The sequence below is a fragment of the Melanotaenia boesemani genome, chromosome 2, assembly GCF_017639745.1.
Source record: "Melanotaenia boesemani isolate fMelBoe1 chromosome 2, fMelBoe1.pri, whole genome shotgun sequence".
Classification (NCBI taxonomy): domain Eukaryota; kingdom Metazoa; phylum Chordata; class Actinopteri; order Atheriniformes; family Melanotaeniidae; genus Melanotaenia; species Melanotaenia boesemani.
Window position 1 is genome coordinate 7,194,956 of NC_055683.1, and position 25,216 is coordinate 7,220,171.

At 41.7% G+C, this 25,216-nt stretch overlaps 1 protein-coding gene and 1 long non-coding RNA gene across 2 annotated transcripts in view; both read left to right on the forward strand.

The window, feature by feature from the left end:
• The window catches only part of LOC121654152 (ribonuclease inhibitor-like), a gene marked incomplete at its 5' end in the record, with an annotated part of 136,450 nt that overhangs the window by 49,770 nt on the left and 61,464 nt on the right, over window positions 1-25,216 (forward strand). The window lies entirely within an intron of this gene.
• On the forward strand, window positions 4,786-8,097 carry LOC121655284. Its single transcript, XR_006013130.1, has 4 exons — window positions 4,786-4,892; window positions 6,643-6,758; window positions 7,193-7,349; window positions 7,779-8,097. It is a non-coding gene; the product is annotated as an uncharacterized LOC121655284 (long non-coding RNA).

The window sequence follows — 25,216 nt, forward strand, 5'->3', positions numbered from 1 at the left end:
ACTAATGACAATAAAACCACCAATAGATGGAGGCCTGAGAAACGTAGGAAAGACCAGAACTGTTAGTTCCACATGTGTCTGATCATCCAGTGTGTAACAGCAACGAGCAACGCAAAGCAACATGTTTAGTTTTTTCTAGAAGTTTCTTTGTAACATGCTCCATCATACAAGTACAACATGCATGTAAGCTGAGCCCCGTCCAGACTATGAAGTATAAGTGTAAGAATAGTAGAACACACACACTTTCTGCTGCTGTTTTCATGGTTTTCAGTGTGTCTTTCTGCAGGTGCTCCTGATGATTGTCTGCTGTGTTTTCATATAGAGGCCGTAGGATGTTTTCTGTTTCTCTACCGGTGTTGCAGCTGCTTGTTCTATTGTTTCTGTTGTTTCTATCTTTGTCCTCTCTCCACTTTTTACTCTCCTTTTCTCTTCTGTTTAATTCAATCCAGCTTTATTTGTACAGCAGCTCTTTACAACAAAGTCCTCTCAGGGCTCCTTTCTTTCATATCCTGTGTCAGGTCCAGCTTTTAAATCTTTATTCAGCAAAAAACTACTAAAAGAAATGAATAATACTGAAGTATCAGAGGAGCCTTATATGTCGTGGTCATAGGTGATGTTCTTGGTTTTGTCGTGTTTACTTTAGTTTCCAGTTTTGTTCGTTCCCGTGTGTGTTGTGTGTTTTGTTTGCGGCTCGTTAGTTCACCTGGTCTGATTGCTCCCTCACTTCACCTGTTCCCTGTTAGTCGTCCTCTGTTTATTTACGCTTGGTTTCTCTGACTCGGTGCCAGATCATTGTTGTTGTTTCGTGTTCAGTCTGTATCGGTTTCCTTGTTCCTTGATATTAAATCCTGGATAATGGCGTTGGTTTGTCTCCTGCCTCATCAGTCTGCGTTTGGGTCCTCACCTCTGCTGTCCTGTCACATTATATCCATAAAGCTCCTCAAGGGGAGTTAAAACATTTCCAAGGCAGGAGAGAACTAGTTTTATCTTTTATATATTTCTTACTTAATAAATCTGACTTCTGTACGTATTATAAGGTGAGTCAGTTCAGGTGGTTAGGATTACTACACACGTGTAAATGTACACGTATGTTAATGTAAAGAAAACTCTTAGCTCTGAGTTAAAGAGTCGAACCTGCTCAGAAACCCTGAGGAAGCTGTGACTGGGCAGCTCAGGATGATGTTCAGCTGCAGCTGGAAGCAGAAGCTTCCAGTTCAGATCCTCTAAATGTTGCAGAAACACTGATGTTGGTTTTTAAGACCAACAGCTAAAAATAAAGAGTGAAGAACTTTAAGTTTATCAGAGTGTCTGGGAGAACGGCTCACCCTGATGGTGAAGCCTGGATTATCAGTAGAACTGTGATCAAACCTTCTGATGGAAAGACTTTTTAACCCTTTGGATGCCAAATGAAGGAGTTAGAAAAGCTGCAGAGGCTGCAGCTGTATGAGAGGAAAGCTCAGGGGCATGGAGACCTGGCTGAAGTTCAACAAGCTGCAGGTTCAAATCTTACAGCTTGCAGGTGATGAATTCCAGTTTAAACTCCATGAATTTAAAGCTTCTTAACTCCTCTAAGAGTCCAGTCTAAAGTAAAGAGTGAAGCTTCACATCTCTGGAAGAACAGCTCAGGCTGGTAGGAGAAGACTCTGGAGGCAGGAGGACCTGGGATCCAACCTCTTCATTCACCACATCAGTTTTCACGTCCAACGGCCAAAACGAAAAGATAAAAGCACCACGAGAACAAGTGTGAGTGTGAAGGTCCTCGGTGGCGTGGTGGGGTTGGTGGAGAACCGTAAGTCGCCAGCGGTGCAGCGTCTAGTTCAAATCCTGCCCGTTGCTGGAACCTGGATCATAAAACCATCCTTCTCCGGTGGGTTGGGGAGGGGGCCGTGTTCCCTCCCCGTGTTCTGGGAGGATACAAGTAGGGGTTATACATCCGGAAACTACACCTGGCTGGAATTTTACTGGCACCATCAAAGTGTGGCAAACTTTCCAAACATCATCTAGAAGTAGCATAACATGCTAGCTTAGACACGACAACAAGCTGCTCCAGACAGTTACTAGTTACTGAAAGGAAGAAGCAGCTTGATGACGACACACTGCTACATGACTGGCTTCTAGAAGAAACCAACATAACACAACAAAAGTCTCTATTAAATAAACACCATGTACAGAGAAGCAGCCAGACTGGAACAGGTGTTGTCGGCTACTAGAACTAAAGGAAAATAGAAGCTGAAGATGGTCGACTGAAGTCTGGAGGAGAAGAGAGAGAGGGAATGAACGGGATGATGTGTTGGCTTTGGGAGCGATCCTTCCCGTCATCCCCACTGGACTGGTATGTGCAGTAGAACATACTTACTACATACATGCTGGAATATACAGATGCAACATGTTACAGACGTGTGTAGCAGCAACTATTAGTCCAGGTAGTGGAGTATATGAGGTACATGAGTTACATCATCATCACCTCATTGTGTCACAGGTGTATCTGTGTTGACACATCTCTCCTCTAAACAGTCCTGAAATATTACAACTTTATTTATAAAACACTGAATGTTCGTCTCCACGAAAACACAATCTTTCATTTCATTCACCCTTTTGTGTTTTTAACTCATTTACTTTAATGAATTTCTAGTAAATTTGAATAATTCTTGAAACATTATTTGAGAAATTGAACTTGTTTTATTTAAAGACGTCAGCTTCATTTTTCTTCTCATGTTAAAGATCTGCCTTGTAGCTTCATGTCTTAAAATACTGGATTTAACTGGTGAGGAGAAAATATCAAACAGGATTCCAGTCCAGATCCGGATCAACGGAACGCTTTCAGTCTCTTTTTTTTTAAACCAGAACTGGAGGCGGTGGGCGGGGCTTCTGTAAGAGTCCGCTGTGATTGGAGGATGGGGCTGTGGGTCACGGCTGGTCTTTGTAGTACCGAGGTTGGAGAAGGACGTTTCCCTGCGGAGCTGCATCACCTCCCAGAACATCCGCTCCGCTGCAAACACACAGTGGAGAGCATCTTCTGATCAATGTGATGGATAACTGATCCTGTTATCTGCAGCTCGCTCATCAATAGTTCCTACAGTCGGATTATTGGACGGAGCCAATCAGAGTTTACCGAACTGAAGACCTTCCAGCTGGACAGTAAAGCTTCTAGTGGAAAAAATTCACTGGAATAAAACTCCAGTCCCAGAAAGGTTGGGATTTTTATCCCGTCAAGCTCAGCGTTTATTCAGAAACTATCTGGTAAATCCACAATGAGTGATCCATGATAGCGTGTTTACTGATCACATTTCCATAAAAAGAGACGACTATCACTACTGTTTCACTAAGACACGTCTAAACGAGGTCTTCTCAGCACTGATGGAGCTTCACAGATGTGGAAGCTGCTCACGCCATCGACACTAATGCAGCCATCCCATCAGAGATGCACCTGTTCACCTGTCCACTGATAACAAGCTGGATGCTCCCTCTCCTCTTTAGTCTGCAGAACACGGCAGATTACACCTGATATCCATTTCTAAATGACCAAAGATCTCACACAGACGTCCTGAGCCTACAGACCAGACGAGAAGATACGATTGGTTTAAAGTCTGTCTCCATCTGAAGGTTTATTTTCTAATCATGATGCCTTTTGTTCCCATTTCTGGTTCCTTTTCTATTATTTCAGCTCATATAAAAATAGTTAGTAAAGAAATGATGACAGGTTTTTCTACTGGTTCGGGTAGAAGGCCTGTGTGTGTGTGTGTGTGTGTGTGTGTGTGTGTGTGTGTGTGTGTGTGTGTGTACTTACATTTGCTACAGTAAGGGGCCCAGAGGCAGGGAGCCCACCAACGGTGTGGGGCCCAAGAGCTTCGTGGGGCCCAAAAATCAGGGCCCCACAAAGATTAGCTATTTAACCTAGCATAACAGCCTCCCCTGACATGCCTCCTGCTTTTTTTTCACTTTCCCCACAAGGTGACAGTTTCTGGAAATGTGTGTGTCAACTGTGTGTGCTCTCTAGCGATCGCAGAGGCTTGAGGCCGTTACTACAAGTATACACACTTCAGAAAGTGTGTATCATTAGAACCAATAGGAACGCGTTCTGAACTGAGTGACGATGAAACCTCCAATGATGATCAAGGTCACAATTAACAATAAATAACACTGAACGTGACTGGCTGTATGTAAAAACAGCAACTAATTTGGGCTGGATCTCCACTTCCCTAATATGGATATGGTCTGTTTGGCACCGACAAGCAAGTTCGTCATGACAGCACATGGTAAGCTTATTTAAATATTATATATGTATATATATGTATGCATTTTTTTTTTTACTTTGACATGGCTCTTTTCTATGTCGTTTTAACCCAGTAGTCTGTTTCTAACGTTGGGACAAGAAATTGTAACTTATAATTAGTCATTTTAGATATTTTAGAATGTACTGCTAGCTTGCTACAGCATGCTTGCCCATGTGCAAGTAACATTAGCATTAGCTTGCTAGTTAGTTGCTAATGTTAGTTGCACAGGTAGTAAATATATATATATATATATATATATATATATATATATATATATATATATATATATATATATATATATATGCTTGCTTGTGTGTAAGCGATTGGTATTTAATTATCGTCAGAAATGTAAGACATAAAAACGTAACTAAAAACTCACGTTCTTAAAATAACTGGTCGATATAAATTCATAATATCATTAAAAACTGCTGTGATTTTTATAACAAAAGTTTTAAGACCAGACCAGATTAAATTAGAAGTGCGTAGTTATTTACAACGCTGATTCGCCCCACGTTACTGTGGGCTTTAAACGCACCGTGGCTGTACTGATCACACGCTGCAGTTGATTAAACATCTTGGATAAAATCACCACAAAATCAGGCCAAGCAAACAATAAATGTAAGTTGGCTTGATTTATGTATGTCTTATATCAGTAACAGGCGGCTGGTAATAAGTTTTTCACCGTGAAATACTTTTGTCAGCTCCTTCGACGGTCGGACAGTTTGTCGGACCGTTTGCCGACAACTAGCTTGCTAGCATTTATAGAAACAGTCGATTTAATGTTCACACTTTGATAAGAAGATGGGTTTATAAAGTGTATTGAACGCACATAATGTACCATGTTGCGTGTGGCGTAGGACAGGCTTTTTTTTTTTTGTTGTTTGTTTTTGTTTTCTGCCGATGACAGCCTTGTGTCGATAAACATTCTATTAAAGATGCGGGCTTGAAATAACATGGATTTTCGTAGTTTCTGGGCCACTTGTCATATTTATTAGGCTGCACAAGTGACGCATGTCAGGTAGTGTGGAAACATTCCAAAGTAGTCGTTAGTAACAGCCGAGCGTATGTTGCAGTTTTAAAGTTATTGGCCGACCGTAGCCAGCACATTTTCAATAGCATCGTTTTAAGGAGATCACAAAATAGGAAAGCCAGATTTTTGGCTTTTTGTGGAGCAGTGGCAGTAACGTCTGTACAGAGAAACTTGTTGGTAGTCACAGCCAGGAGTTGAGAGTGATGTGAGCGCCTTTATAGCGAAGACGTTTATAAACAATGTCATGTATGATGAGGATGCTTTAACGCCCACATTTTACTGGTGAGAGGGTCTGCTCTGGTCCTCTGCACACCGCGGCAGCCTCGTCTCCCCCCTCCCTCTCCTGTTGTAAATCAGCTGATCGGCTTTTCTGTCGCTGGCACCATTGACCTGTTGCGTGTGTTTATCTTTCAGCTTAGTAGGAGGAAACTCACGTTTCATGGTTCACACCGGCACATATTTATCCAAAGGTTTTATTCCTAGCTAAAGTGATTAACATTTATCAGTGTCATGTCAATCAGATCCATGTCATTGTCACAGAAACAAGAAAACATAATCTCCAAATCATTGGTGCTGTGTAGATGTTGGAGACATAGGTCTGATCATTTATGGGCCATTAAAAACGTGAGAGAAAATATTAACAATATTCTGAGATTTAAATCAGGGAAGCTCCCCTCTCTAATAAAGTAGCTGACAGGTGGTAGAAAAGATTTATACTTAAGATATGCAGGGGCAGGTCTAAAAGTTTAGATGGGGGCCAGGCAGGGACACTGACCAGCAATAGGGTTGCTACAAATTAATCTGATTGGAAAATTTTAATCTCTTGACAACCCTAGTTTACATATATATAGATAAATATTGTATGAAAAGTGTTATGATTTCTGCAATTACACTCTTGTTTGGATTTTTTTTTCCCCTGACTGGCTAAAAGACAGGAATAAACATGCTTTAGACTAAAGTAAACAAATCAGACTTTTGATAACAGTTCATTAAAATAAGAGCTATGATGAATATGGCTGTCCTGTAATGATTAGTCTGCTCTTCATTTCAATTGAGAATGTGTGACAGCTGAACTGCCTAAAGGATAGACAAATATTTTACACCTTTAGATTAACAAAGTTACTGCATTTCTTCATCAGTATTTACAGTTCAGGAAATTAATCTAGTTGTCATGAAGCTGCATGACTGTAGTTATGCTATCTTGTGGAAAGCATTGTGTATCATAGGTTTAGACAGTTGCTGCATTAATAAATAAAATCATTAGTTTTAAAAGTGAATCTTTGGATTGATTAGTGAATGATGTTTTCTCTGTAATCACATTAGAATTCTCTTTTTCAGAGCCATAATGATAAAAAGGAAGAAAAGGATTCATCCTACTGAGGAGGCAAAGTTATACATACAGTCTTCTACGGACAAGCCAGGGTTTATAGAAAGATTTATCGATAGTTGCAAAGGTAAGGTGTAGAAAGGCCTTTGTGGGTGTGTGTGTGTTTGGTGGGTATTGTGTGAGACTGAATTTCCTGCTCCAGTGTTTGTTGTAAAAGAAATGTTTTAAATCCTTATTTTTGTCACGGTTATGCCGTGTGTAATTGGCAAGAGTTTTTTTTTTTTTTTAAGGAAAATCAAGTACCAGTATTTTAGGACTGCTTTCCAAAACATTTTCGGTTTAGATTAATGGGTTATTAACAGACTTGTACAAATCTTAACAAGCGTTGAAGAAAATCTGTGTAATTTGAATTAGGTGTGTTGGATCGGGGAACATCTACAACATGCAGGACAGTAACAGCTGGACATTTTTAGCATATATATATGTTACAGATAAGGATAAGTCAATGCTTTCTTGATCACATCTTAATCTAAAATCTTTTAAAATCTTTTAATCTTTTAGGAAGAGGAGTATTCGCTGCCCAGCCCATTGAACCAGGCACCTTTGTCTTGGAGTACAGAGGTGAGCTAATATCTGTGGAGGAATGCCGGTCCAGATGTTACTCAGAGAGAGAGAGTACATTTCTCTTTGAATTTGAATGGCAGAATCGTCGGTGGTGGTAAGCATGTAACAGTTGTGGTTTTCTTATTTTTATGTTTGTGTTTTTTTTCCTTTGGGCTGGGGGTTTGTAGATTTTCATGTGATTTTCATTTAAGCCTGAAATAAAAATTTTTAGTACCTGATTATGGAATAAAAACTCATCAAATCATTTAAATACACATGCTGGGTCAGGTGTATTAATTTATTCTAATAAATCCATTTCAGTTTTTCCTTGAAAGTATTACTGATTTGTGTTGACATTTTGGAGTAACAAGAGAGCTTTATCTTGTGTCTTCATGCTATCACATAATAAAGTTTAAGTAGACATGAGTAATGTATATTTTATATTTGAAATTATTTCTTTACAGTGTAAGGTTTGATATTTGAGTAGAAAGTTGTACATCAGTTGTTCTTAACTGTTTTCCTTTTACATTTTATACTGCTTTAGTATTGATGCATCCAAAGAGGATAAATCCCTTGGAAGATTGGTTAATGACAACCACAGATCTCCAAACTGCACCATGAAAAAAATTGTGGTGAATGGAAGACCACATTTGTGCCTGTTTTCTGTAGTGAAAATAGAAGTAGGGACTGAAATTAATTACAACTATGGGGATTCTAAATCGTTAGCTTCATAGCATAATTGCCTAAGTCATATTTGAAGGTTTTCCAAGCAATGATTCACAGTCTATCAGCAATATTAGCAGCGCACAGTTAGACAGATATAACAATTTAGCTGAAATGTGACTTAGGCAATTATGCTATGAGGCTAATGAAATGGCCATGGCGTAAAAAAGTGAGTGGATGAGTCGAGCATGTATGATTGCATGTTTTCCAGTTTTTCAACCTCACAAAATATCTTGTATTCATTTTTTGATTACTACATGTGTTCTTGTTGTGGATTTAAATTCCAGATGACAAAGATGCAGACCTCTGCAGGGACAGCTGAGACTGTGTTGTCCTCCACAGAGCAGCCTAATGAGGATCCAAGCACCATTAATGCCAGCATGCAGGTAATGGAATAATGTGGTTCAAAACCTATTTAGCTGCATTTTCTCTATGTTCTTGAGATAGGAAGGCGTTGAGAAAACTAACATCATACATACTCGTGTCCAGTCTTGTTCTTCATGGGGCCCACGTGAACCAGAAACCCTGGAACACTTTTGGCTTCCTTACACACCTGATTTCTCATCCGTCACCATGTGGGGCCCTTCTGCTTAGATTTAGTTCTTAATGATTTTACATCATAGTTGCTGCAACTGGGATCACTAAACCTTAATGTATTCCAATGATGGCTGAATACGTCCTGATTTGCTTCATTATTATGAAGGTATCTCTAACATGATGGACGGTATACACCTGTAAGTTGCTGTGACCCAGCCTAAACCCTGCATGAAACTTTGTAAAATGTCCTGATTTCAATCTTAAATGCTGTTGGAGATACTGGTTTTCAGCTGAGTGAACTTTGACCAGTAGTAAATTGTAAATATGGTATCAGTGGTCCCTAATTTGCTGTTAATTCTTGTATAAATTCCAGATGACAAAGATGCAGACCTCTGCAGGGACAGCTGAGACTGTGTTGTCCTCCACAGAGCAGCCTAATGAGGATCCAAGCACCATTAATGCCAGCATGCAGGTAATGGAATAATGTGGTTCAAAACCTATTTAGCTGCATTTTCTCTATGTTCTTGAGATAGGAAGGCGTTGAGAAAACTAACATCATACATACTCGTGTCCAGTCTTGTTCTTCATGGGGCCCACGTGAACCAGAAACCCTGGAACACTTTTGGCTTCCTTACACACCTGATTTCTCATCCGTCACCATGTGGGGCCCTTCCGCTTAGATTTAGTTCTTGATGATTTTACATCATAGTTGCTGCAACTGGGATCACTAAACCTTAATGTATTCCAATGATGGCTGAATACGTCCTGATTTGCTTCATTATTATGAAGGTATCTCTAACATGGTGGACGGTATACACCTGTAAGTTGCTGTGACCCAGCCTAAACCTGCATGAAACTTTGTAAAATGTCCTGATTTCAATCTTAAATGCTGTTGGAGATACTGGTTTTCAGCTGAGTGAACTTTGACCAGTAGTAAATTGTAAATATGGTATCAGTGGTCCTTAATTTGCTGTTAATTCTTGTGTAAATTCCAGATGACAAAGATGCAGACCTCTGCAGGGACAGCTGAGACTGTGTTGTCCTCCACAGAGCAGCCTAATGAGGATCCAAGCACCATTAATGCCAGCATGCAGGTAATGGAATAATGTGGTTCAAAACCTATTTAGCTGCATTTTCTCTATGTTCTTGAGATAGGAAGGCGTTGAGAAAACTAACATCATACATACTCGTGTCCAGTCTTGTTCTTCATGGGGCCCACGTGAACCAGAAACCCTGGAACACTTTTGGCTTCCTTACACACCTGATTTCTCATCCGTCACCATGTGGGGCCCTTCCGCTTAGATTTAATTCTTGATTTTTTACATCATAGTTGCTGCAACTGGGATCACTAAACCTTAATGTATTCCAATGATGGCTGAATACGTCCTGATTTGCTTCATTATTATGAAGGTATCTCTAACATGGTGGACGGTATACACCTGTAAGTTGCTGTGACCCAGCCTAAACCTGCATGAAACTTTGTAAAATGTCCTGATTTCAATCTTAAATGCTGTTGGAGATACTGGTTTTCAGCTGAGTGAACTTTGACCAGTAGTAAATTGTAAATATGGTATCAGTGGTCCCTAATTTGCTGTTAATTCTTGTGTAAATTCCAGATGACAAAGATGCAGACCTCTGCAGGGACAGCTGAGACTGTGTTGTCCTCCACAGAGCAGCCTAATGAGGATCCAAGCACCATTAATGCCAGCATGCAGGTAATGGAATAATGTGGTTCAAAACCAATTTAGCAGCATTTTCTCTATGTTCTTGAGATAGGAAGGCGTTGAGAAAACTAACATCATACATACTCGTGTCCAGTCTTGTTCTTCATGGGGCCCACGTGAACCAGAAACCCTGGAACACTTTTGGCTTCCTTACACACCTGATTTCTCATCCGTCACCATGTGGGGCCCTTCTGCTTAGATTTAGTTCTTAATGATTTTACATCATAGTTGCTGCAACTGGGATCACTAAACCTTAATGTATTCCAATGATGGCTGAATACGTCCTGATTTGCTTCATTATTATGAAGGTATCTCTAACATGGTGGACGGTATACACCTGTAAGTTGCTGTGACCCAGCCTAAACCTGCATGAAACTTTGTAAAATGTCCTGATTTCAATCTTAAATGCTGTTGGAGATACTGGTTTTCAGCTGAGTGAACTTTGACCAGTAGTAAATTGTAAATATGGTATCAGTGGTCCTTAATTTGCTGTTAATTCTTGTGTAAATTCCAGATGACAAAGATGCAGACCTCTGCAGGGACAGCTGAGACTGTGTTGTCCTCCACAGAGCAGCCTAATGAGGATCCAAGCACCATTAATGCCAGCATGCAGGTAATGGAATAATGTGGTTCAAAACCAATTTAGCAGCATTTTCTCTATGTTCTTGAGATAGGAAGGCATTGAAAAAACTAACATCATACATACTCGTGTCCAGTCTTGTTCTTCATGGGGCCCACGTGAACCAGAAACCCTGGAACACTTTTGGCTTCCTTACACACCTGATTTCTCATCCGTCACCATGTGGGGCCCTTCTGCTTAGATTTAGTTCTTAATGATTTAACATCATAGTTGCTGCAACTGGGATCACTAAACCTTAATGTATTCCAATGATGGCTGAATACTTCCTGATTTGCTTCATTATTATGAAGGTATCTCTAACATGGTGGACGGTATACACCTGTAAGTTGCTGTGACCCAGCCTAAACCTGCATGAAACTTTGTAAAATGTCCTGATTTCAATCTTAAATGCTGTTGGAGATACTGGTTTTCAGCTGAGTGAACTTTGACCAGTAGTAAATTGTAAATATGGTATCAGTGGTCCTTAATTTGCTGTTAATTCTTGTGTAAATTCCAGATGACAAAGATGCAGACCTCTGCAGGGACAGCTGAGACTGTGTTGTCCTCCACAGAGCAGCCTAATGAGGATCCAAGCACCATTAATGCCAGCATGCAGGTAATGGAATAATGTGGTTCAAAACCAATTTAGCAGCATTTTCTCTATGTTCTTGAGATAGGAAGGCATTGAAAAAACTAACATCATACATACTCGTGTCCAGTCTTGTTCTTCATGGGGCCCACGTGAACCAGAAACCCTGGAACACTTTTGGCTTCCTTACACACCTGATTTCTCATCCGTCACCATGTGGGGCCCTTCCGCTTAGATTTAGTTCTTAATGATTTTACATCATAGTTGCTGCAACTGGGATCACTAAACCTTAATGTATTCCAATGATGGCTGAATACGTCCTGATTTGCTTCATTATTATGAAGGTATCTCTAACATGGTGGACGGTATACACCTGTAAGTTGCTGTGACCCAGCCTAAACCTGCATGAAACTTTGTAAAATGTCCTGATTTCAATCTTAAATGCTGTTGGAGATACTGGTTTTCAGCTGAGTGAACTTTGACCAGTAGTAAATTGTAAATATGGTATCAGTGGTCCCTAATTTGCTGTTAATTCTTGTGTAAATTCCAGATGACAAAGATGCAGACCTCTGCAGGGACAGCTGAGACTGTGTTGTCCTCCACAGAGCAGCCTAATGAGGATCCAAGCACCATTAATGCCAGCATGCAGGTAATGGAATAATGTGGTTCAAAACCAATTTAGCAGCATTTTCTCTATGTTCTTGAGATAGGAAGGCGTTGAGAAAACTAACATCATACATACTCGTGTCCAGTCTTGTTCTTCATGGGGCCCACGTGAACCAGAAACCCTGGAACACTTTTGGCTTCCTTACACACCTGATTTCTCATCCGTCACCATGTGGGGCCCTTCTGCTTAGATTTAGTTCTTAATGATTTAACATCATAGTTGCTGCAACTGGGATCACTAAACCTTAATGTATTCCAATGATGGCTGAATACTTCCTGATTTGCTTCATTATTATGAAGGTATCTCTAACATGGTGGACGGTATACACCTGTAAGTTGCTGTGACCCAGCCTAAACCTGCATGAAACTTTGTAAAATGTCCTGATTTCAATCTTAAATGCTGTTGGAGATACTGGTTTTCAGCTGAGTGAACTTTGACCAGTAGTAAATTGTAAATATGGTATCAGTGGTCCTTAATTTGCTGTTAATTCTTGTGTAAATTCCAGATGACAAAGATGCAGACCTCTGCAGGGACAGCTGAGACTGTGTTGTCCTCCACAGAGCAGCCTAATGAGGATCCAAGCACCATTAATGCCAGCATGCAGGTAATGGAATAATGTGGTTCAAAACCAATTTAGCAGCATTTTCTCTATGTTCTTGAGATAGTTTTCTCAACGCCTTCCTAACATCATACATACTCGTGTCCAGTCTTGTTCTTCATGGGGCCCACGTGAACCAGAAACCCTGGAACACTTTTGGCTTCCTTACACACCTGATTTCTCATCCGTCACCATGTGGGGCCCTTCTGCTTAGATTTAGTTCTTAATGATTTTACATCATAGTTGCTGCAACTGGGATCACTAAACCTTAATGTATTCCAATGATGGCTGAATACGTCCTGATTTGCTTCATTATTATGAAGGTATCTCTAACATGATGGACGGTATACACCTGTAAGTTGCTGTGACCCAGCCTAAACCCTGCATGAAACTTTGTAAAATGTCCTGATTTCAATCTTAAATGCTGTTGGAGATACTGGTTTTCAGCTGAGTGAACTTTGACCAGTAGTAAATTGTAAATATGGTATCAGTGGTCCCTAATTTGCTGTTAATTCTTGTGTAAATTCCAGATGACAAAGATGCAGACCTCTGCAGGGACAGCTGAGACTGTGTTGTCCTCCACAGAGCAGCCTAATGAGGATCCAAGCACCATTAATGCCAGCATGCAGGTAATGGAATAATGTGGTTCAAAACCTATTTAGCTGCATTTTCTCTATGTTCTTGAGATAGGAAGGCATTGAGAAAACTAACATCATACATACTCGTGTCCAGTCTTGTTCTTCATGGGGCCCACGTGAACCAGAAACCCTGGAACACTTTTGGCTTCCTTACACACCTGATTTCTCATCCGTCACCATGTGGGGCCCTTCTGCTTAGATTTAGTTCTTAATGATTTTACATCATAGTTGCTGCAACTGGGATCACTAAACCTTAATGTATTCCAATGATGGCTGAATACGTCCTGATTTGCTTCATTATTATGAAGGTATCTCTAACATGGTGGACGGTATACACCTGTAAGTTGCTGTGACCCAGCCTAAACCTGCATGAAACTTTGTAAAATGTCCTGATTTCAATCTTAAATGCTGTTGGAGATACTGGTTTTCAGCTGAGTGAACTTTGACCAGTAGTAAATTGTAAATATGGTATCAGTGGTCCCTAATTTGCTGTTAATTCTTGTGTAAATTCCAGATGACAAAGATGCAGACCTCTGCAGGGACAGCTGAGACTGTGTTGTCCTCCACAGAGCAGCCTAATGAGGATCCAAGCACCATTAATGCCAGCATGCAGGTAATGGAATAATGTGGTTCAAAACCAATTTAGCAGCATTTTCTCTATGTTCTTGAGATAGGAAGGCGTTGAGAAAACTAACATCATACATACTCGTGTCCAGTCTTGTTCTTCATGGGGCCCACGTGAACCAGAAACCCTGGAACACTTTTGGCTTCCTTACACACCTGATTTCTCATCCGTCACCATGTGGGGCCCTTCTGCTTAGATTTAGTTCTTAATGATTTTACATCATAGTTGCTGCAACTGGGATCACTAAACCTTAATGTATTCCAATGATGGCTGAATACGTCCTGATTTGCTTCATTATTATGAAGGTATCTCTAACATGGTGGACGGTATACACCTGTAAGTTGCTGTGACCCAGCCTAAACCTGCATGAAACTTTGTAAAATGTCCTGATTTCAATCTTAAATGCTGTTGGAGATACTGGTTTTCAGCTGAGTGAACTTTGACCAGTAGTAAATTGTAAATATTGTATCAGTGGTCCTTAATTTGCTGTTAATTCTTGTGTAAATTCCAGATGACAAAGATGCAGACCTCTGCAGGGACAGCTGAGACTGTGTTGTCCTCCACAGAGCAGCCTAATGAGGATCCAAGCACCATTAATGCCAGCATGCAGGTAATGGAATAATGTGGTTCAAAACCTATTTAGCTGCATTTTCTCTATGTTCTTGAGATAGGAAGGCATTGAGAAAACTAACATCATACATACTCGTGTCCAGTCTTGTTCTTCATGGGGCCCACGTGAACCAGAAACCCTGGAACACTTTTGGCTTCCTTACACACCTGATTTCTCGTCCGTCACCATGTGGGGCCCTTCCGCTTAGATTTAGTTCTTGATGATTTTACATCATAGTTGCTGCAACTGGGATCACTAAACCTTAATGTATTCCAATGATGGCTGAATACGTCCTGATTTGCTTCATTATTATGAAGGTATCTCTAACATGGTGGACGGTATACACCTGTAAGTTGCTGTGACCCAGCCTAAACCTGCATGAAACTTTGTAAAATGTCCTGATTTCAATCTTAAATGCTGTTGGAGATACTGGTTTTCAGCTGAGTGAACTTTGACCAGTAGTAAATTGTAAATATTGTATCAGTGGTCCTTAATTTGCTGTTAATTCTTGTGTAAATTCCAGATGACAAAGATGCAGACCTCTGCAGGGACAGCTGAGACTGTGTTGTCCTCCACAGAGCAGCCTAATGAGGATCCAAGCACCATTAATGCCAGCATGCAGGTAATGGAATAATGTGGTTCAAAACCAATTTAGCAGCATTTTCTCTATGTTCTTGAGATAGGAAGGCGTTGAGAAAACTAACATCATACATACTCGTGTCCAGTCTTGTTCTTCATGGGGCCCACGTGAACCAGAAACCCTGGAACACTTTTGGCTTCCTTACACACCTGATTTCTCATCCGTCACCATGTGGGGCCCTTCTGCTTAGATTTAGTTCTTAATGATTTTACATCATAGTTGCTGCAACTGGGATCACTAAACCTTAATGTATTCCAATTGTAACCCAGGTGATAAAGGGTTGAAGTGAAAATGTGCCTCAGCCAATCAGAGCAGAGCTTGCTGCTTGCTCAGCCGTGCTTTACCCAATCAGAGCACTTGTAGGACTGTGAGCAGCCTCTGCTGAGAAACAACGGACAGACGATGGTGACACGCTGCTTGTGTGAGCTGGTATGCTGAGCTGATCGAGCTGTTAACGTTCCTGCTTTCTGAACGGCGTTCATGAGAGTTAAACTCCCGAATTGGCCAGGTTTTTGGGTTTGAGTTGAAGCATCGATGGCGAGCCAACCCAGATGAGACTGCCTGATCCTCGCACCTGTTGAAGGATTGGTCTTGAGAAGCTGCTTGCATCCTCCACCATACAAGGATATCCTCACTTTCCTCAAGGTTATGGTGGTAGGATAAGAACACCACAAACTATCAGCCAGAACCCACCATAACGTGAACTCACAACATGTGCACAGCGTTCACCTTAAGACTGACTTGTTGTTATTTTATTTGACTTGACTATTGACCCCAAAAGACACCCTTTTGTCTTTCCCAAGTTGATATCCACACTGCCTGTGCTGTGGAAGGACTCCAACTGTCCAGATGTGAGTGTAATGTTATCTGGTTGTTCTGCTAGTGATGAATGTGATTAATTGATTGTGTGAATATAGGGCTCTAACTATTGAACTGGTTTGTTTGATTTGTTATCATATTAGCCCTAATCTGGATCCAGTATTTACAGAATTTGGATAAGGAACTTAAATACGAGTGCACTCGGGTTGGGAAAATTACTCATCGCTCATTTCTTATGAGGAAAGTAGTTTTTTTCTAACTATATCTCCTTTATGTGAACCTCAACACTTGTAAACAAGTGACTTTTCATTTCATTTCTGTCATGTTTATGTTGTACATGGTAATACAAGGTACCTGTTAACCATTTTGTGCTTCAGGTGTGTTTCTTAATTATTGCAAAAGACCTCTACCTCTCAGTTGAGTCGAGAACCTTCCAAACAGGGCCCAAAGTTAAGTCAGTCTCCCAGTATACATCATTCACATTATTAACAGTAAATTATTATTATATCAGGAGACAAGTGCTACATAAAATTTTTGGCGAGCCAGCCAGGAGGTGGAGGATTTGTTTGCAATATTTGAGGACATCAGGAATAAGAGGAAAATGGACATAATCCAGAAGCACAGCATCAAAATCCCAAATGTTGCATTAGTTAGTGGGTTAACTGGGGAAGACCAGGATGAGGAAGTTGTAGATTTCCTGAAGCAGTATGGATCTATTAATAGAATCCTATCAGTAGATGATGATACTTCAGAGTTTTTTCATGATTCCATCATAGAGTATAACACAGGGATTTCTGTTGAGGCTCTAGCATCACACTTGCCTTACAGCCACGTGGCTAAGAGTGGTGAGGCTACCTACCATGTACAATCATTAGCCAGTGTTTATACACAGACCAAAGGGAACACTACCACCAAGACATACCTTAATGAGTTGAAAGAGCTTGCTAAACTTACTGGGAGGGATTATGCTGAGGTCCTTAGAGACATGATGACCCACATCAGTGATTCTATCTCTGACATGACTCCTTCTGGACATAAGGTGGATGATCCAGTTCCCCTAACTCCTGAGGTAGTTGTTGGGGACGCCTTAGCCCAGTTTAATACAGACCAGCCTCAAGTGAAATTGGTGGAATCAGGGGCAGACAGATCAGTGCCCTCAGCTCAGAGGTTGCAACTACCTGACATTCCTTCAAGGACCGTGCTTGACTTTACACCTCCCGAAGTGCAACGAGTTGTCGTTGAACATATAGTGAAAAGGGATGAAAGTGCATTGCATACACAGACACCACTAAGACTTCGTGCATTCTCGGGGAAAATTCCCAGACCCGCACAAGAAACAGACTTTGACACTTGGCGCTCTAATGTTGAGCTGATTCTGACTGATCCCACTGTATCAGATGTGCAGCGCTCCAGGAGGATTCTTGAGAGCCTTTTGCCTCCTGCGGCTGATATCGTGAAACACTTGAGCCCCACCAGCTTGCCAGTTGCATATTTGGAGTTGTTAGACTCTGCTTTTGGAACTGTTCAAGATGGTGATGAGCTCTATGCCAAATTCTTGGGTACCTTTCAAGATGCTGGTGAGAAGCCATCTGCATACCTGCAGCGTTTGCAGGTAGGTTTAAACCTAGCTCTTAAAAGAGGTGGAGTTTCAAGTAATGATGTTGACAAACATCTTCTCACTCAGTTTTGCAGAGGATGCTGGGATAATTCCCTCCTTGCTGAACTCCAGTTAAAACAAAAAAAAAGCAAACCCACCATCATTTGCTGAACTGCTTTTACTGCTGCGCACTGAGGAAGATCGGCATACAGCCAAAGCTTTGCACATGAAACAGTATTTGGGCAACTCCAAGCAGAAAGCCACCGTTAATGCACAGACTGTAAACAGCTGTGATGAGGAAAAAGGTGCATGTGCCTCACTCAATGCACTTACACAGCAACTGAGTAAGCAAGTTGCAGAGCTTCAGAGCCAGTTGGCTGTGCTAACCGTGAAACAACAGAAAAGAGAGACACCCAACTCAAAGAAAGCTCCCAGTAGCAAACCCTTTACCAACCAGAGTCGTCCCAAACTGACCAAAGACCTTGGGCAGCAGACACAAAAAAGTCAAACTTCTAGACCAAAACCTTGGTACTGCTTCCGATGTGGTGAGGATGGGCACATCAAACCTAACTGCGATCAAGACCCAGATCCCATTTTAGTTGCAGAGAAACGTAAGCTGTTAAAAGAAAGACAGCAGAAATGGGACATTGAAAATCCCACAGCTGCTGCCACCCAGTTAAACTAGAAATGGTCTCTATTGAGGGGCAAATGGAGACTACAGCTGAACAAGAATGTCCCAGGAAGAAAAAATATGACCAGCATGCTAACCTTGGACGGTCACAGTTAAATAAATCTGCATGCAAACTTCCGAAAGGTTTAGTAGGATCTAAATGTACAGCCACGGCCAAAGTAGCCGGTATGGAATGTAACTGTTTACTGGATACAGGTTCACAAGTAACCACAATTCCAGAGTCATTTTACAGACAAAACCTCTCTGGACAAGATATAAAACCCCTTCATGACCTGTTGGAGGTTGAAGGTGCGGCAGGTCAGCCTGTTCCTTATCTAGGTTATCTAGAGGTGTTGATCACCTTTCCCAAGGATTTCCTTGGAACTGACATTGACATACTTACCCTTGCACTTATCGTTCCTGATGTACACCCAGGTGTCCAGTCACCTGTGTTAATAGGAACAAATACACTTGACACTTTGTATGAAAAGTATTTGGAAATTAAGACTCCAAATCACTTACCTTTCCCCTATGGCTATAGGGCAGTGCTCAACACACTTGAACTGAGACACAAGCAGAGCAAGGATGGCAACATTGGCTTAGTCAGAATGCTTGGAAGCATTCCTGCTGTGGTTTCCGCAGGACAGACTGTTGTTCTGGAGGGTTCGGCTAACCTAATTAGCCCATGCACAGATAAATGGGCTATTGTGGGGCATCCTTCCCAGTCATCATTGCCTGGTGGCCTTTGTGTAACAAGTTGCCTCATTACTCTTCCAGCAAGCACGCACCAAAAGATACCTGTCGTGATAAGAAATGAATCTGATCAAAACATCACAATCTCACCCAATTGTGTTGTTGCTGAGCTTGAGGCGCTCAATAGCATCTTGCAACAACACAATGTGACTGCCACGGTCAATGCTGAAAGCCATGCAACATCAGGCTTGAGGTTTAACTTTGGAGACTCTCCTATTGCTACAGAGTGGAAAGAGCGCATCTCTAAAAAACTAAATGAGATACCTGAGGTTTTTGCTCACCATGATTTGGATTTTGGGTGCACTGACAAGGTGAAGCATCACATTAAACTCAATGATGAAGCTCCCTTCAAACATCGTGCAAGACCCATACATCCTCAGGACATTGAGGCTGTGAGGAGACACCTGCAAGAGTTGCTTGACACTGGTGTTATAAGGGAATCAGAATCTCCCTTTTCCTCTCCCATTGTTGTTGTGAGAAAGCGCAACAATGATGTTCGCTTGTGTATCGACTATCGCAAGCTTAATTTGCAAACGGTAAAGGATGCGTATGCTCTTCCAAAACTCGAAGATACCTTTTCAGCACTGACAGGATCTAAGTGGTTCTCAGTTCTCGACCTTAAGTCAGGCTATTACCAGATTGAGGTTGAAGAGGCTGACAAACCAAAGACGGCCTTTGTCACCCCATTAGGTTTCTGGGAGTTCAATCGTATGCCGCAGGGCATAACGAACGCACCCAGTACCTTCCAGAGACTAATGGAGAAATGTTTAGGTGATATGAACTTGAAGGAGGTTCTCGTCTTTTTGGATGACTTGATCATTTTCTCCAAGTCTCTGGAAGAGCATGAGAGTAGGCTTATGCGTGTGCTCAACCGCCTTAAGGAGTATGGCTTGAAGTTATCTCCTGAGAAGTGCAGGTTTTTTCAGACAAATGTCCGCTATCTTGGGCACATAGTTTCTGAACATGGTGTTAAAACAGACCCAGAAAAGACGGAGGCTTTAAAGACCTGGCCAATTCCCAAAACTTTAAAAGAACTGCGAGCATTTCTAGGCTTCTCAGGCTACTATCGCCGCTTCATTAAGGATTATGCAGCCATTGTTAGGCCGCTAAATAACCTGACTCGGGGATATCCTCCAAATCGCAAAGGTTCAAAGGTTTCAGGGAAACAAGAACAGTACCATGATCCTAAGCAACCTTTTGAGAGCCGCTGGACACCTGAGTGCCAAAATGCCTTTGAGATGGTTATTGAGAAACTTACCACTGCACCTGTTCTTGGTTTTGCAGACCCACAGCAGCCTTACATCCTGCACACAGATGCCAGTACAACTGGCTTGGGAGCAGCATTATACCAGGAACAAGAAGGCAAACTCAGAGCCATTGCTTTTGCCAGTCGAGGTCTGTCAAGAAGCGAATCACGGTATCCAGCCCACAAACTGGAGTTTCTTGCGCTCAAGTGGTCAGTAACGGAGAAATTTCATGATTACCTTTATGGTAGTCAGTTTACTGTTGTCACCGACAGTAACCCTCTGACCTATATACTTACCACTGCGAAGTTAGATGCAACTGGGTATAGATGGCTGGCGGCTTTATCTAACTTCTCATTCAAACTCCAGTTTCGTGCAGGCAAACAAAATCTGGATGCCGATGGCCTCTCTAGACGACCCCATGCAGAACTCACTGACGATATTCTGGCAAAGAAAGAGCAAGAGCGCATAAATCTGTTTGTGAGACGACACCTGACTGATGATGAAACTGCAGAAGTGGTTGACCAAGATGCTGTCTATGCAATTTGTCAGAACCACCTTATTAAGGTCCAGGATGACGCTTGTTCCAGTGACTGTAGTATTGCTCTAGTTGAGTCGCTTACAGTCTCTTCCAGTGTCATTCCAGATGGTTATGCTGAAGAGGATCAGCAGGGTTTGCCAGTCATCCCTATCCTTTCTCACTCTGAACTGAAAGAGAAGCAGAGAGCTGATCCTTCTATTAGAGAAGTGATTGCACAGATGGAACTTGGAGAAAAACCACCGCCCACTGTGCGAAAAGAACTGCCAGAGCTCCCTCTGCTCTTAAGGGAGTGGAACAGATTGGAGCTACGTGATGAGGTATTGTACAGGAGGATTCATGATACCAACCTTGTCACTTACCAGTTAGTCCTACCTGAAGAGCTTCGAGCATCAGTTTTGCAGAGTTTGCACGATGACATGGGACATATGGGGATCGATAGGACTTTAGATCTGGTCAGAACAAGGTTCTATTGGCCTCGAATGTCCGTCGACATTGAGCGCAAGGTGAAGACTTGCGACCGCTGTGTGCGCAGAAAAAGTCTCTCTGAAAAAGCAGCCCCCCTGGTGAATATAAAATCTACACGACCACTAGAGTTAGTATGTATGGATTTTCTTACTATTGAACCTGACAGCAGTAACACAAAGGACATCCTTGTGTTAACGGATCATTTTACTAAGTTTGCCATTGCCGTTCCCACAAGCAACCAGAAGGCAAAAACTGTTGCCAGATGTCTGTGGGATAACTTTATTGTGAACTTTGGTATACCTGAAAAGTTACACAGTGACCAAGGTCCTGATTTTGAGTCCAGACTCATCAAGGAGCTCTGTGAGGTTTCAGGTATCCAGAAAATCAGGACCACCCCGTATCACCCTCGGGGTAACCCTGTGGAGAGATTTAACCGAACACTGTTAAGCATGTTGGGAACTTTGGAAAACAAACAGAAATCAAATTGGAAAGAGTTTGTAAGACCTTTAGTACATGCGTATAACTGTACTCGAAGTGAAGTCACGGGGTTCACTCCTTATGAGTTGATGTTTGGGCGTAAACCCAGACTACCAGTTGACCTTGCTTATGGATTGCCTCTCCGGGAAAATCAGCAAAAGACACATTCCCAGTATGTGCAAAACCTCAGGGCCCGGCTTGCAGAGAGCTATGAATTAGCCTCTCGGAATGCCCAGAAGGTGGCTGAAAGAAATAAGACCAGATTTGACAAAAAAGTGACCAATTCTACTCTTGAAGTAGGGGATAGAGTTTTAGTGAGAAGTGTGCGACTACGGGGTAAGCATAAACTTGCAGATAAGTGGGAAGCAGATATCCACATTGTGGTAAAGTGCTTTGGAACGCTCCCAGTTTATACTGTGCGACCTGAGACCAAGCAAGGTCCCGTGCGGACTTTACATCGCGATCTCTTGTTACCTTGCAGTTTTCTCCCTGTTACAGCAGCAGGAGAGCCTCCTCAGCCCAAATCTGTACAACGGCCGCGGACGCGGCAAACACTGGGTGATACTGAGAATGAAGCTGTCTGTTCCAGTGATTGGGAGGATGAACTTCCCATCTACCACCCGGAGCCTTTGTGTCATACCACCACCAGGTTCTCTGTTGTATATGACCTCCCAAACACCAGAGAAGGGGAAATTGAGACCGATGAGGCTTGTCCTCAGAGTTCAGATCCTTTACTTGGACCCACTGCTGACTATCCGCTGATTGAGGAACCTTATTCACCTGAAGTCTCAGACACTGAAAGGGTGGATGTGGTTACTCCTGATCCTGCAGGGGAATCGACTGAAATAACCACTGCAGAGAATGAGGTTCTTGACAGTCAGTTTTCCCCAGAGATGTTTCCTGATAGAGACAGTGCACCAGACATATCAGAAACCCCCTCTAAAGCTTTTCTTGATGAACCGTGTCCCTCCCTGGACATAATTCAGGAACAAGAGAGCGATTCAGCCCCAAGTGAAGAGTCAGAAAACCTTAAATGTCACAGTGATGAAAGTACTGATGTAAACACAGCAGATGTGCTACTGGACAGTCAGCCTGATTTTGTCAGAAACCAGGAACCTGAAACTGTGCTCAGACGATCACAGAGGCACAGAGAGAAACCAAAAAGGTTTCATTATCCTCAAATAGGCAACCCTTTAATTTCCATTGTACAAGCTCTTTTCCAAGAGTTATCAGTGGCTTATACGGATGCTTTAAATGGGTATGACCCAGACTTACTTCCCAACCAAACATTCCCTGTTGTGACTGCACAGCCTGGTAGTACATGCAACGGGACGTGCATGGATTCAGGAGGGGAGGGTGTAACCCAGGTGATAAAGGGTTGAAGTGAAAATGTGCCTCAGCCAATCAGAGCAGAGCTTGCTGCTTGCTCAGCCGTGCTTTACCCAATCAGAGCACTTGTAGGACTGTGAGCAGCCTCTGCTGAGAAACTACGGACAGACGATGGTGACACGCTGCTTGTGTGAGCTGGTATGCTGAGCTGATCGAGCTTTCTGAACGGCGTTCATGAGAGTTAAACTCCCGAATTGGCCAGGTTTTTGGGTTTGAGTTGAAGCATCGATGGCGAGCCAACCCAGATGAGACTGCCTGATCCTCGCACCTGTTGAAGGATTGGTCTTGAGAAGCTGCTTGCATCCTCCACCATACAAGGATATCCTCACTTTCCTCAAGGTTATGGTGGTAGGATAAGAACACCACAAACTATCAGCCAGAACCCACCATAACGTGAACTCACAACACGTGCACAGCGTTCACCTTAAGACTGACTTGTTGTTATTTTATTTGACTTGACTATTGACCCCAAAAGACACCCTTTTGTCTTTCCCAAGTTGATATCCACACTGCCTGTGCTGTGGAAGGACTCAAACTGTCCAGATGTGAGTGTAATGTTATCTGGTTGTTCTGCTAGTGATGAATGTGATTAATTGATTGTGTGAATATAGGGCTCTAACTATTGAACTGGTTTGTTTGATTTGTTATCATATTAGCCCTAATCTGGATCCAGTATTTACAGAATTTGGATAAGGAACTTAAATACGAGTGCACTCGGGTTGGGAAAATTACTCATCGCTCATTTCTTATGAGGAAAGTAGTTTTTTCTAACTATATCTCCTTTATGTGAACCTCAACACTTGTAAACAAGTGACTTTTCATTTCATTTCTGTCATGTTTATGTTGTACATGGTAATACAAGGTACCTGTTAACCATTTGTGCTTCAGGTGTGTTTCTTAATTATTGCAAAAGACCTCTACCTCTCAGTTGAGTCGAGAACCTTCCAAACAGGGCCCAAAGTTTAAGTCAGTCTCCCAGTATACATCATTCACATTATTAACAGTAAATTATTATTATATCAGGAGACAAGTGCTACACAATGATGGCTGAATACTTCCTGATTTGCTTCATTATTATGAAGGTATCTCTAACATGGTGGACGGTATAACACCTGTAAGTTGCTGTGACCCAGCCTAAACCCTGCATGAAACTTTGTAAAATGTCCTGATTTCAATATTAAATTGGAAAGTTGTCGTTAGTTATGTACAGTCAACCCAGAGGTCTTCAAGGGGGTCTGTAAACCTCATGGTTCTGCAGAGTACTGCAGGGGGTTGCTTAAAGGAATTTTTAACTAAATAAATACATATAAATGTGAATAAGTATTGCAGTGTATAGACAAATGGAGGTGGAAGGTGTTATCTTTTAGTCAGACATGCACATTTTCAGCAACATACAGGAGCTATCTCAAGCTGTTATTTTAATGTTCATGCATGTACATTCCCACATGTGTGCTGTAATTCTGACCATCTAACTAACCCTCATCATAATACAAATGGAATTCAGCTCTATTAACTAAGAATGTGCCCCCTGTAGTGTCTCTGGGTATCCCAAGGAGTAACATGTACCCCAATATGAGAAAAACTGCTCTAGTTGACGGCCAGCTTACTTTTATTTTAATTTATACTTGCATGCATATTTCTTCTCGATTAGATTTAATTCTTAATGATTTTACATCATAGTTGCTGCAACTGGGATCACTAAACCTTAATGTATTCCAATGATGGCTGAATACGTCCTGATTTACCTTCATAATAATGAAGGTATCTCTAACATGGTGGACGGTATACACCTGTAAGTTGCTGTGACCCAGCCTAAACCTGCATGAAACTTTGTAAAAATTTCCTGATTTCAATATTAAATTGGAAAGTTGTCGTTCATTATCTATTTAAATTGATATTTCTGTAAAGTTATGTTTTTGAATTAGACATGTGTTCCTTTCTTCATTTTAACATCCATTGTGGTTCAATAAAACAAATATGTTTAAAATCATAAAATCAATCCACCTGTACACTACTGAGATTGTTAAAATATTTCAGATACAAAAGTGCTTTTTTAT